The sequence below is a fragment of the Suricata suricatta genome, chromosome 8, assembly GCF_006229205.1.
Source record: "Suricata suricatta isolate VVHF042 chromosome 8, meerkat_22Aug2017_6uvM2_HiC, whole genome shotgun sequence".
NCBI classification, from domain to species: Eukaryota; Metazoa; Chordata; class Mammalia; order Carnivora; family Herpestidae; genus Suricata; species Suricata suricatta.
This window is the reverse complement of record NC_043707.1, coordinates 58,436,471-58,449,008: the sequence shown is the minus strand read 5'-3', so window position 1 is coordinate 58,449,008 and position 12,538 is coordinate 58,436,471.

The following is a 12,538-nucleotide window of genomic DNA, read 5'->3' as shown; positions in this document are numbered from 1 at the left end:
ATCTAGACAGGTCATTCAGGTAGTGTAAGCAGTTGTGAAAACTTCCAAAGATGAACTACTTACTTACATTGCATAATAATGAGTAGCTCATGGTCCCTGAGCAGTGGATGTTTCCAGGCCAGTGGGAGAAGCAAAGATATCCTCAACCACCTAGGAGAGCTGTCCGTAATAGATTGATATGGAGCTTCTATTCTTTGTCATGTTCCTCTGAATTATCTCCATTCCTGTATTTCCAACCTCACGGTGTATATCCCTGCTTCGGCATCCTACAGGCACCGCTCAGAACACCTTACCTATCCAGAACAGAATTTGTCACTTTTCTCACAACCTGCTGCTTGTCCAGTATTTTCTTTTCTGGTTAACGGCATGGCCGTGTACTCAGATATCCAAGCAAGATATCCAAGATATCCACTTACATGTTCCTTTATACTTACTCTTACCATCCATATGCAGCACGTCACCCTCTCTTCTTGATACTACGTTCTTAATTTTTTTTATTTGAGGACAGTTGACACATTACATTAGTTTCAGGCATATAACATAGGCATTCCAACAAGTCTATACACTCACAAGTGTAGCTACCATCTGTCACCATACATTTGTAGTTTGTATTTGTAATCAGAATACCTTTGACTACATTCCCTATGCTGTACTTTTAATTTCTTAATAATGCTCAATCCCATTTACTTTTCTTCATCCTCAGTGCCTCTACTTCAAAAGGCTCCACTCATTTCTGAGGTCCCTAACTGGTTTCCCTCCCTCCAATCTTGCCTTACCTTCATGCATTCTTTGTATTGCAGCCAGAGTTCTGTTTCCAAAGTTCACATCTAATTAATTATCTTGCTGCTTCTGTTTAAGACCTTATAGTGATTCTCCATTGCTCTCAGGATAAAGCACTTGGTGAATATTTGTTGAATTAATTATCTTCTCAAATATTTAGAATAAGATTAGGTTATTCTATTTTGTGAGTAAGAGCACTAAGATTCAAATGAAGAACTTAACCCAGAGTTGAATCGTCAGATTTGTCTGACTCCTGAGACGGTATTGTTTCTACGTCACACTACCGATCCTTTCTATTAGGAGATGGCTTCTTCAGGTAGACAGTGAACAAAGACTGCTGTCTACACCAGTCATGCGCAGGTAAACAATCTCTGGTTCCCATAACATTGCAGTAATTGCTTAATAGAATTATCTTGTACTGCAGCAAAAATGTGATTAACCAGAAAGTTAAATTAAGCAGATTTTATCTTAAGAGCATGCAGAGAAAACACATTGTAAACTTTTAGGCAAAATCTCAATATTACCAAAAACAAGCTGATAGGAATTTTTTTTTTTTTAAGTAGGCTTCATACCCAGCATGGAGCCCAATGTAAGGCTTGAACTTACAACCCTGAGCCGATCAAGACCTGAGCTGAGATCAAGAGCTGGACACTTAACCACCTAAGCCACCTAGCCATGCCAAGCTGATAGGAATTTTTAAGAGCAGTTTTCAGGGTATAACTTGGAATTTCTACACGTTGAACTCTGCTGTCCATACCTCTTCTGTACCAGGTATAATGACCACCAGATAGAGCTTTTGCCCAGCATAGTAGCTGGCATAAAGTAGATGTTCAGTAAGTGTTTGTCACATGAACGAATTAATAAAGGGGAAAAGTAAAAGTATTACTGGCTATGATGGCCAGCTTTACTTTTTTTAAAAAAATTTTTTAAATGTTTTTTAATTTATTTTTGAGAGACAAAGAGAGACAGCATGAGCAGGGGAGGGGCAGAGAGAGAGGGAGACACACAATCTGAATGAAGACAGGCTCCAGGCTCTGAGCTAGCTGTCAGCACAGAGCCCAACACAGGGCTCGAACCCATGAACCGTGAGATCATGACCTGAGCCATAGCTGGAAGCCGACGCTTAACCGACTGAGCCACCCAGGTGCCCCTCCAGCTTTACTTTTAAAAAGTAAAAGTAAAGAGTAAAAGTAATTTTTGGCATTCTAAGATCCAGGGTCATCATGACTGTCACATTCTTCCTACTAAGGGAAGATAGTAAACAAATATACTTTAGCTAGGTTTCCCACTACATAGATCAAAACAAATAAGTTTTCTTATTCTAAACAAGCTAGAAAATTCATTCAATCAGAACCATTTCTTTCCCAAATGTAGTGATAACACATAGGATTTGTTTTTGAAGTCTACCAAAATTTAGCATAAGTATAAATATATGTGTATATTTGTTTTCAACTATGAATTTAACTCTATTGAGAAAGAAGATTGACATAATTGGTTGAAATAAAAGTTTTGACTTATCTGCTGACTTTAAATATCAGAATTATCCCAGTCTACCTAATATTTCAGACTCCCTCTTGGTCATTTCTCCCCTAATCTTCTTCTCAGCTATATACTGTGGAGTTACTTAACAAATGATAATTTTAACCAGGGTATACCTAGGATCATCTTTGTCATGTTAAAACAAATGTAAAATATTCTGGACCCCCCATCTGGGTCAGCCAGTAAAGCATGTGACTCTTGATCTTGGGGTTGTGAGTTTGAGTCCCACATTAGGTGTAGAGACTACTTAAAAGTTAAAAAAAATGTTTTAAAGTAGAATATCTTAATTTTCTGGGTAAAATGTATAGTAGATAATGATCAGTCAGGAAAAAGATAAAATTCAAATCGTATATATCACATATTTTTAGGTCTCTATTTTTATAATAAAAAATTACACGTAATATATTACAATAATATTGCATAAAGTATTCTGATACACAAATCTCCAATATGAAGATTTTAGAAAGATACAACTTAAGGAAATTAAATTTTATTTTTCCTTTTAAAAATTAAAAAAATATTATTGTTTAATTTTGAGGGAGAGAGACAGAGCATTAGTGGAGGAGGGGCAGAGAGAGAGAGGGAGACAGAATCCAATGCAGGCTTCAGGCTCTGACCTGTCAGCACAGAGCCCGATGAGGGGATTGAACTCATGAACCATGAGATCATGACCTGAGCCAAAGTTGGACTCTTAACCAACTGAGCTACCCAGGGGTCACTTAAAACATTGTTTTTAATGTCTTTTATTTATTTTTTCAGAGAGAGAGAGCAACCAGGGGAGGGGCAGAGAGAGAGGGAGACACAGAATCTGAAGCAAGCTCCAAACTCTGAGCTGTCAGCCTGATGCTTAACTGACTGAGCCACTCAGGTACCCCTTATTTCTCTTTTTTTAATAAAATAAATCAGGGGTGTCTGGATGGCTCAGTTGGTTAAGCCTCTGACTCTTGATTTCGTCTCAGGTGATGATCTCATGGACTGTGAGTTCAGGCCCTACATTGCGCTCTGCACTGCTTGGGATTCTCTCTCTCTCTCTCTCTCTCTCTCCCTGCCCCTCCCCAGCTCATTTCTCTATCTCTCTCACACAATAAATAAATAAAACTTAAAAATTTTTTTAAATAAAAGTAAATAAATCAGATCTTTACTTGTATTATTGACTCTGATGGCTAATCTTTCAGGTCATACTGTAAATAGGACCCGAAAATAGGAGGAAAACTGACCTTGAGTTCCCATTGCAGTGAAATTATGATTTGGTTATGATACGTTGACAGCTTGTCCTCTTACTAGTTATACACTCCCTGGTTATGAATGTAGATCTAACATCTCACTGCTTCTAAGAATATCTCTTTAGCAAATTTACTGTAACACCAACACCAAAAATTTCTGATGTAAATTAATCCTATCCTGAGGCCTAGGTGAAATTATTTTAGGACTGAGCTCAGATACTGTAATAAAAATTTATTTTCAGCCATGGCATTATATTGGCAAATTTGCAAAATCCAGGGATATTATGCACGTGATAATTAGCTCAATATTAGATTGTAAAGCCTATATATTTTTCAGATCCTTTTCATTGATAGGACATAAGCTTCTGGGAAATATTTTTGCAACTGTTCTGGACATGTCTTGGCCAGAGAAGCAGTGTCATACTTCCTTCTGTCTGGGGACCCCTCTCTTCTCTGATTCTTTAGTCACGTGTAGAGCAGCCACAGTTAGCTTGGCATAAGAGCACAAGTTTACAACGGCTTTTATAAGGGGCGGAAGTCCTGCACGCACTGTATACCTATGCAAATTCGCTCTCTCTGTAGTTGTTGGCTCTCTGTGCAGGAGAATCCATCCAGCTCAGCGTTCCTCTCTGGGTTCGCTGAGGGTTGGGTTTCCTTCCGGTAGTAAAGTGGGTGGGAATCTCTCTGAAACCACTCTATTTTCTTGCCTGTTTTGTTGCCTTTTTTTTTTTTTTAACTCCGAGTGAGATATATAATAGTTCCTACTCATTTTTTTGGTTGACGTGTTCAGCTTCACCTTCCCATGCATCTGACTTCAACATGTTTTTTGTAGTCTTCAAGTGAATTGTGCACAAAGCGTACAGCAGCTGCTGCACCAGATAAGTGTAAAGCGCCGGCTTTAGAGCGGAGTGTGGGCTGCCTCCCCTTCCTAAGCGGCCCTCGCTCCCTGAGAGTCCCTTTAGTTCTCAACTGCCGGAGTTCAAGGAAATCAGACTGTATTTTTATTTCTATAGAAACATAAAGCAATAGTACCCATGTAATCATTTATGGGGAAAAAAATCTCTAAACCTTTGTTTTAGAGAGCAAAAGAGAAAAAAAAAGAGGTAGGAAATCCCCTCAACAGTTTTACTTAGAAAAAAAAATCACACCTAGGCTACCTCCATGGTGACAAATAAGAATAGTCATGCAGGAGCAGAATTTGGTGGACACATGTTTAACTAGACATTAAACTTCACAGCATCAAGTTCAAGAGCACTTGCACATACTTTATTCGATGTATACGCACTTCAGAATATCTACATGATTGTCACACAGCTGTGCTGCTGCTGCCATTAAGCAACTTGGTGGTTACTGTGGATCATGAACCCCACCCTTCTGATCAGATAAAGCTAAAATATGATGATGTAGGGAGAAAAAATACCCCTTATATTCATGAGCCAGTGTTTAGAAGGATTTATAAGACATAAAATATCTAAAATGGAAAATTTTCAGACCCTTTTAATAAGTTTGTAAGAACATTTTAAACAATAGTATTGCTTATCAAGTTGCCTTTCACCGGGCTAAAATCTGCTGAAGCATCTGTGTTAACAGAGGACTTAACTGATTTTTATCATGCTTAGATTTGATTTTTTAAAACGACACGAGCTTGAGGTAAATTATTTTGCACACACCAGTAAGACTTCCCTTGTACATATTTGGTGGTTCTGCAAATCCCCCATTCCTTTTTTCTGACCCAATGGATACCACGTTCCTTCTGTGTGGAAATTTTGGAGCTTTCACTGGCATCAGGTCTTTTAGCTCTGTCTTTAAAAGTCTCTAGACTCCCATCCACCAATGCCACATGACAAGCCTTTACGGCTGTTTCCCTGTGTTGTTCTAGGAAAACTTCTAACTGATCTGATTTCCTCCTGTCTACTCTATACCTTGCTGCTAGAGTTATCTTTGCAAATGCAGAACTGATTATTTCATTCTTCTACTTAGAAACCGTTAGTGGTTCATGGATCACCAGAATGGGTTGCTAGTATAACAAGATCGCTGTAGCCTTTGGGACATTGCCTCTAACGTCAAGCAGTTTCTTCTGATGACCCCAGTATACTATTCAAATATTACTGTTTGGGGAGGAGGGTGCTTTACTTAAAAGGTGTAGAAGCACTTGTTTAAAGCAAGAATTCTTAATTGAGACCTGAGAACCCATGAGACAGCAATGTATGGACTTCAGGATATTTATGACCCTCAGTAGTTCCTGAGAGTGGGTCCTCAGACATCATCTTTTCTTAAAGGGGACTATACTTCTAAAAACCTTAAAACCCTCAGTTCCCCGTATATTGGCCTTAATAATCCCTTCTATACTGTCCTCACAACGTCAGCAACAACCATTCTTTCCCATGCATCTTACTCTCCAGGCACTGCAGGCTATTTGGCATTCTTCCAACCTGCCAACTTCTCCAGCCCCCATCTTTCTGCAGCTTTATTTTCATTGCTTCCTTCTTCTTACCTTTAACTTCAGGAATGCTGAAATGTACTTTCAAGTTTCAATGCTAGGTCACACACTATCCTCAACTTGGAATGCCCTCACAATCTGCCTGATGAACTCCTGGAAGTGAACTTCACTATCTGGTGAACTCTTCTGAATGAACCTCCTCCCCTCACTCCTACTAGAAGAATACTTTGCTCTTGCTGCTATATTGCCTTCTTGTTTTATATTAATATTTATAGTTTTGTACTAGTTTTATTTATTCTAATGATCTTCATGTATTTTTCTCCCCACAAGGCTATGCTACTTGAAAGTAGGTCCCTAATTTATTCATTTTATATATTGGATGGTTGTTCTTCTAACCTCATCTCAATCTGTGAAACACTGACTTAATCCTTGAAGATTAAAATAGTGACAATGTCATTTCTGGAGAAACCTCTTCACTCCCCCAGGTTGGGAGGAACTCTCTTCTCTGTGATACCTAGTAGTTCATAAACAAGTCTACTCTATCAGTTATGCCTGTCTCTTATCTTGCTCAGGTGAAGGAACTGAGAGCCTTCAGTTTTACAGGCTCAGCTCTGCTCGGTCCCTTGGCCTAATCTTTATCAATGGAGCAGCGAGCAGTGGCTTCAGCCCAGCCTGTGAATGCCCTGCCCATCGCCACCACCACAACCTCCACCGCAACCACCACAACCACTCTCATTATTTAGAGACCTCATATCTTTATTGCCAGTCCTTTCTCTCTGGAAACTGGACCTGTATATCTACTTACCTAGAAAGCTTATTGCAAGTGGGAGGGTTTCATAAGAATCATGACACTGTATGCTTCTTCTACCCCAACTTAAAGAGCAGCGCTCAACCAGATAGGGCCTAATATTTCAGTTTGAAATGCTTGTCACACTGTTAAGGAAGGTGGAACTTAGAAGCCAGTTTAGTTTTCCTGACCAGGGTCAGCCACATCTGTTTTCTGCTTCATCCTATTCCCTAAAAGCCTGGAGCAAACTGTCCAGTGACAGTGTTTAATAACCCTTAATGCTTAACAGTCACTTCCCTGGAGTGGATACTGAACAAGAATGAATAGACAAATGGACATCCAGTTGAAAAAAAGAAAAAGAAAAAATATCTATATACAATGAGAAGTAGTAGAGACTGTGGTGAATATCTACAAAGAACAACTCTTTCTTAGCACTAGCCATTTCTTAACAGGTAAGAATGTGGGCTGAGGATTACCAGGTCTACTTTTTCAAGAGAAGCTGGACATCCAGACTTTTATGTGACTTTTGATATTGTAGCAATGAGCATGTTTCCCATCCAGTGTGGTGTACTTTTGCAGGATAAAATAGATTATCATGGAGTCAAGTCAGACATCTGCAAGGGTGAAAAAGATAGGCTCGTTTTCTACAATTTTCAATACTAGTTGGGTATCAGTATCTCTGGAAAGGAAGATTAATAGCAAAATTTCCCTCACGGGACTTATCATGTTAGAAATCAGTTAGGTTACTTGGCCATTGTTCTCTTCAGTCTATCATATCCTATTGTCAGAATAAGAAAATCCAGGACTCTGGATTGTACACTTAAGTTTTGTACCTGTTGGTTGAGCATCCGACTTTGGCTCAGGTCATGATCTTGTTGTGGTTTGTGAGTTCCAGCCCCACATAAGGCTCACTGCTATTAATCTTCAGTGCAGAGTCTCCTTTGGATACTCTGTTCCCCTCTCTCTGCTCCCCCCCCAATTGCACTCTCCCAAAAATAAAATAAGTATTTTTTTAAGTTTTTAAATGGTAAATTTTATGTTATGTAAATTTTACCACAATTTTAAAAAATGAGTTATTCATAATCATGGTTTTTATTTCTAGTTTACATAGGGGTTTGCATCAGGCTCTTTTGTGCCTTTACCCTAATTCCTCTATTGTTCTACTTTCTGTGTATATGTACAGACATAAGAATGTGGGGGCTTGGGGTGCAGCTGGGTGGCTCAGTCCGTTAAGTGACCAACTCGGACTCTTGATCTCAGTTCAGGTCATGATCTCATGGTTCATGAATTCGAACCCCATGTTTGACTCTGCACTAACAGCGTGGAGCCTTTTTGGGATTCTCTTTCTCCCTTTCTCTCTGCCTTTGGCCCTTCCTCAATTGTGTTTTCTCTCTCTCTCTCTCTCTCTCTCTCTCTCTCTCTCTCTCTCTCCTCTCTCCTCTCTCCTCTCTCTCTCTCTCAAAATAAATAAATAAACTTAAAAAAAAGAATGTGGAGATTGGGGGGAAGAGAGAGAGAAAGAGAAACATTAAGACCAACAGCTCAAAGACTGGAGTGAGTAGGGCAGTTGACTATGATACTCAGCTCTGCAATAACAACTTGTCTTTAGAAAGTATTGGGGCACTTGGGTGGCTCAGTCAGTTAAGCATCCAACTTTGACTTGGGTCCTGATTTGGCTGTTCATGAATTCGAGCCCCACATTGGGCTCTTTGCTGACAGCTCAGAGCCTGGAGCCTGCTTCAGATTCTGTGTCTCTCTCTTTCTGCCCATCTTCCGCTTGTGCTCGCTCTCTCTCTCTCTCTCTCTCTCTCTCTCAGAAATAATAAATGAATAAACTTTTTAAAAGTCTTATGGTTCCAGGGATGCTTTGTTCTAGCCCTGGATATTTTAAAATATTGGTGTTATTCCCTTGGCATGAGTGTTTTCTATTGGGATTTGTTCATCAGAAGAAAAGTAATCCTTCTAACTTTCAGAAGAATACGAGGGAAAAGAGCATGATTTCTATATCACTTTTCCAACCCTGTTGCCCATCACTCCACTTAAGTCCCATATAACCTCACGCCGAGACTATTATGTTACTTTCCTTCTTCTACTTTAAATTCTTACCTCATTCAACATGTACAACACTGTTCTACCATATTGATTTTCTAAAATATCCTTTCTTAGTAGATGACTTTGCTTCCTATTTCACAAAGGCTATATCAAGCCTGAATCCTCTTAACTTCCTGCCCTTCCCCCCACTTCTACAAAGGTATTTGCTGTAATCTAGCCTCTTTCCGTTCCAAAAGGAGAGGTTTCAAACCCCATCCTAACCCAGCCACCTGTGCTGGGAATCTCATTCCCTCCCACCTCCTTGAGGACTTGGACCCATCAGCTGTCTCTTTTCTTTCCTGTGCCTTCAGCCTCCTTCTCTTCAGCTCTTCCGCTTTAGCCTGTATGTAAACAAGCTCAAGTCTTTCTCAGTCTAAAAAAAAAGTGCATTTCTCAAACTGCCATCCTGAATTTCTCCTATTCACTCCTGGCTTCTTGAAAAACTGTACATTATTTGCTTTCTCACTTTCTTTCCACCCCCCTCAGCTCCTACCCCGCCCCCAAGCTGAAACTGCACTATGAATGTTATCTGTGGCCCTTAGGTGCCGAATCCAGTAGGCAGCTTTCATTATTTATTTATCTAATCTGTCTGCAACCTTTGACACTGTGGGCTACCATCTTTTTTATTTTTTTCACCTGATTTCCATGGAACCATCTCTCCTCATTCCATCATCATTCCTTCTTACTTCTGTGTCCACACCCAGCTACCGCTGCATCCCACTAACCTATCCTTTGCTGTCCCTTCTCAGCCTGCACGTTGATGAGGTCTCCAAGCCGTGGCATCACCATAGGCTGGTAACTCCAAAATCTCTTCATCTCCCTCAGCTTTCTCCAGTTCGCTAGACTCAGGTGTGAACTGAACATGTCCACTCGGGCATGCAGCATATTTTATTGTAATTCCTTCTCCCCAGAGCAGTCCCTCTCAGCCCTGTTTTTCATATCTTGACAAATAGTGCTACCATCTATCAATTGCCCATGTCAGAAACATGGAAGAGATTCTATGTCATTCCCTCTTCTAATCCAATCATGGTATGAAGTCCTGTGCATTGTACGAAAGTAATTCTTCAAGCCTGTTTCCCATATTCATCTGTCCTGCCTAGTTCTTTAGCTATTTAGCTAATCGTTCTTCAACTATACACGGACTCCCGTAAAATGACACCCTGTTAAGAAGCCTATAAAATACTCTGTTTGCTATAGAATTGTCAGTGGTGAGTTCAAATCTTCTGTAAGAACAATTGGAAATTTAGGCCACACACTTTATTTTATTCAGGAGTCAGAATATAACAGTGAGATAGCACTTCATACCCACTAGGACAGCTATTATCAGAACAAAGCAATGTTATTCAGTTTTAGAAAGGAGTGAAATTCTGACACATAGCACAACATGGAAGAACCTTGAGGACATTATGCTAAGTGAAATAAGCCAGATACAAAAGAACAAATAGTGTGTGATTCCGCTTATATAAGGTGCCTAGAGTAGTTCAATTGATAGAGACAGAAAGTAGCACGGTGGTTGCCAGGAATGGGAGAAAGGAATAACAGGGAGTTACTATGTAATGGGCACAGAGTTTCAATTTGGGGGGATGAAAAAGTTCGAGGGGTGGATAGCACTGATGGTTGCATACATAATAATGTAAATGTCCTCAGTGCCACTGAATGGTACCCTTAAAAAGGGTTAAAATGATAAATCTTGTTATATATATTTTACCAATGTCTTATTCAACTCAGGCTGCTATAATAGAAGTGACATAGACTGGATGGCTTAAACGAAACAAATTTATTTCTCCCAGTTCTGGAGGCTAAGATCTCTAAGATCGAGGTGCCCGCAGATTTGGTGTCTGGTGAGGTCCTGCTCTCTGTCTTGGAGAGAGCTGCTTGTTGCTGCATCCTCGCATGGCTAAGAGAAAAGTCCTCTTTCTCCTGTCTCTTCTCCTAAGAACCCCAGTGGCATTCATGAGGGATCCAGCCTCATGACCTAATTACTTCCCAAAGGCCCTACTTCCAAATGCCCTGATAGTGGGGATTTAGGCTTCAACATATGAATTTGGGGGAGGACACAAGTATTCAGTCCACAGCAACTACAATTTAAAAATTAGAATATATTTATCAGATTTTTCAAAATTATCATTCTTGAGATACCTTTCTCTAGAGTTCCAGGGGTATATACTCTGTCCCCAGTGATAAAAGAAGGTGTGAAGTAAAGGACGCAAATGGTATCTTGCCACAGGGTAGGAGGGACCCATTCTGAAAGACAATCAGAGCAGACAAAGAGCACTCTGAAATTCCCAGGTAGAAACAGAATGTCTGTATCTCAGAGGGTGACCCTAATACAGTCTGTTCCTCTAGGACTCAGATTCCCCTCTTTGCATCTCTCCGGAAGCTCAGCAGTGGAGTGTGTGTTTCCCAGTTTGCACAGAACTCTTCCCACTCCTGTTAAAGCCAAGATTCCTACCATGCACTCCAACACAAAGTAGAACTATAGTTAAGCAGAAAAAAAAAAAGTTTAAAAATGCATGCATTTTTGAAATAATTATGAAGAAATGCAAAAGCTGAGTAAAAGAGAACAGCAACTCAAGATCAGAACAAAGCCTTTGGGAGCTCTAACAGGAAAATATGTGTGTCGTTGTCAAGTGCCAAAGTCAATACAGCACACAAACCCAAAGCTTATCTATGTGGTTTCCATAGTGTCAGAATGTATGCAAAGTTGGTCCGACTGCACTGAGACCCATCAAAGGTCATGGAAGCAAAAACAAAAGTCAGACTGTCTCCCTGAACCTTTGCCAAGCGAGTGCCAGGTTTCCTGGACATTTTCTCATTTCTAGAGAAGTGAGCGAGAGGTGGCAGTAATGTTCTTTTCCTCTCTCTCTCTCCCCCTCCCCGTCCCCCTCCCTCTCTTCCTCCTTGTCTGCCTCCCTCCCTCATGAATTAAAGCATTATTTTCTTTGAGTCCCAGGAAGTGAAATTCATATTTACAGTGAAAGGTTACTGATGAAAGAGATGACCTGTTCCTTTTAATATATATATTTATTGTCATGTATAATTGCACTATGGTTAAAAATGAGAGTTATTTTCTTTAAAATTGACCTGCATTGGGGGAATAAATACATTCTTTTTAATTTTCCTCCTGCTTGTCAAATCAAAATGGCTTCCGATAAATGAACAACTCAGGAATAGCTGCGCAGAATCCGAATGAGAGGAGCAGCGCGTCACACATTGTTATTTGTGCTACACTTTGGGGGCGCAGATTGGGAGGCCACTGAGATGCTGGGTGCATGTGGGTGACAAATTATATTTGTTGAAAAAGTAGCTATACTCAGTGGAATGAATTTGCCTTGGTATTTAGAATTTTTTTTATGTGTTTATTTATTTATTTATTTATTTTTATTTATTTTTAGAATATAACACTATTTTTTAACATATGCAATTATTTTCCATCATTTACAATACAGTAGTTACAATGACACTACAAATGGATAAGCAAAGTAAAAAATCAGAACCCCAACTTCTATTTTACGTAATTAGACTTATACAGAAATTAGAAGGTTAAGTAACAACTAGTTAATCACCTAATTTCACAGCTATCTGAAGTGACAATCATTATATAGCAGCTTATCTATGATACATTCAAGATAAATGATAGAATTTATTACTTGCCCATAAGCTACAACACAGCCTGCT